We start from the raw sequence: 438 nt of genomic DNA, 5'->3' as shown, positions 1-438 counted from the left end.
TCCACTCCTGGAGGAAGTCCCTGGAATCTACCCTTTAAATCAAGCAGGGCAGGGCAGGGTAAAGCAGGATGTCTGGGGTGCAGACATTGGGTGCAGAGTCCAGCTCTGCCACCATTAACTAGGGGACCTTGGGCACATTATTAAATCTCTATGCCTCAGTGTCCCCATTTGTAACCAGGGAACTATAGAACTCACAGTAGAAAACTACTAGGTGTACGAAAGAGCTGGCCATTTTCCTGCGCTATCCAGGCATAAGCTTCCCATGTAATGGTCCTGAGGCCACTAAGGAATCAGCAACACCTGCTCTGATGACACCCTAGTGATATGGCCATCCCAGGATCCTGCTATCTATTGTCCTGTGCCAGGAGACCTAAGGTGTGTGAAAGGGCTGGGTGGTAGGGGCATGGGTGCACAGGGGGAGCCTCACCGTGGAGCCTG

At 52.5% G+C, this 438-nt stretch overlaps 1 protein-coding gene across 1 annotated transcript in view; it reads right to left on the bottom strand.

Moving 5' to 3' along the window:
- ABCC3 (ATP binding cassette subfamily C member 3) overlaps positions 1–438 on the bottom strand; it is a 75,186-nt gene that overhangs the window by 37,859 nt on the left and 36,889 nt on the right. The gene's annotated exons all lie outside the window — the stretch shown is intronic.

The sequence above is a fragment of the Otolemur garnettii genome, unplaced genomic scaffold (genome assembly GCF_000181295.1).
Source record: "Otolemur garnettii isolate 467f Iridium unplaced genomic scaffold, OtoGar3 scaffold00018, whole genome shotgun sequence".
Lineage (NCBI taxonomy): Eukaryota > Metazoa > Chordata > Mammalia > Primates > Galagidae > Otolemur > Otolemur garnettii.
Note: the sequence above shows the minus strand (reverse complement) of the source record. Positions and strands in the feature narration are given on the sequence as shown.